General features: G+C 45.9%; 1 non-coding gene across 1 annotated transcript; it reads left to right on the top strand.

The window, feature by feature from the left end:
* The first annotated feature begins 311 nt into the window (after positions 1–311).
* On the top strand, positions 312–385 carry trnan-guu (transfer RNA asparagine (anticodon GUU)). Its single transcript has one exon. It is a non-coding gene; the product is annotated as a tRNA-Asn (tRNA).
* Positions 386–789: the final 404 nt, after the last annotated feature.

Raw genomic sequence — 789 nt, 5'->3', positions numbered from 1 at the left:
CAGTTGTGAATGGTGTTATTGATGATTGTATCGAAAGTATTGGATCCTTGGGCTTCTGGTGGTCAGTTCCCTTCCCTCCCGTTGAATTCCTCCCTCTGACAAGAGACATGGATTCATTTTAGCTGCACGTTCATAGGAGAAAGGGTATAACCGCTACACCACAGCAATATTACGGATTCGAAATGCACAAAGAGACTTGTGTAGACTTGTAAATGGTGCGGTGATGCTGTAGTTCTGGAACAGGTTTCGCAGAAATAGAATTGTGATCATTGACACCGTGGATTAGAATATCGTTAACAGCTGCTGTGTCAGTCTCTGTGGTGCAATTGGTCAGCGCGTTCGGCTGTTAACCGAAAGGTTGGTGGGTCCAGACCACCCAGGGACGGAGCTTGTACTGTTTCCTTACCATGATCCTTCAAAAGCAAACAGTTGCGGGTTGGCAATGGGTCCGTGGGCGTCAGTAAAAATAGCTCTCAAGTTTTACCGGCTGTACTGTCATCTGGTGTCAGTTTGAGCGTTGACGCTGCCGGAGAAATGGAGAGCTGGATTTCACCCAGAAAAGCAGCAAAGTTTAAAAACAGTGCCGCCTAACTTGGGGTTGGAACCCATTTCCATTAACAGTGATAAGTTAATGTTGTTCAGCAGAATTACCACAAGACGGTTTATCACAGGTTGATACTAACACTGCAGTAAAATTAAATGCATTAGAAAAGGACGGCATGGTGGCACAGTGGTTAGCAATGATGCCCCAAAGCGCCATTGGCTCAGGTTAAATTCCTCAGGTCACTG

Source organism: Mustelus asterias, unplaced genomic scaffold (assembly GCF_964213995.1).
Source record: "Mustelus asterias unplaced genomic scaffold, sMusAst1.hap1.1 HAP1_SCAFFOLD_92, whole genome shotgun sequence".
NCBI classification, from domain to species: domain Eukaryota; kingdom Metazoa; phylum Chordata; class Chondrichthyes; order Carcharhiniformes; family Triakidae; genus Mustelus; species Mustelus asterias.
Note: the sequence above shows the minus strand (reverse complement) of the source record. Positions and strands in the feature narration are given on the sequence as shown.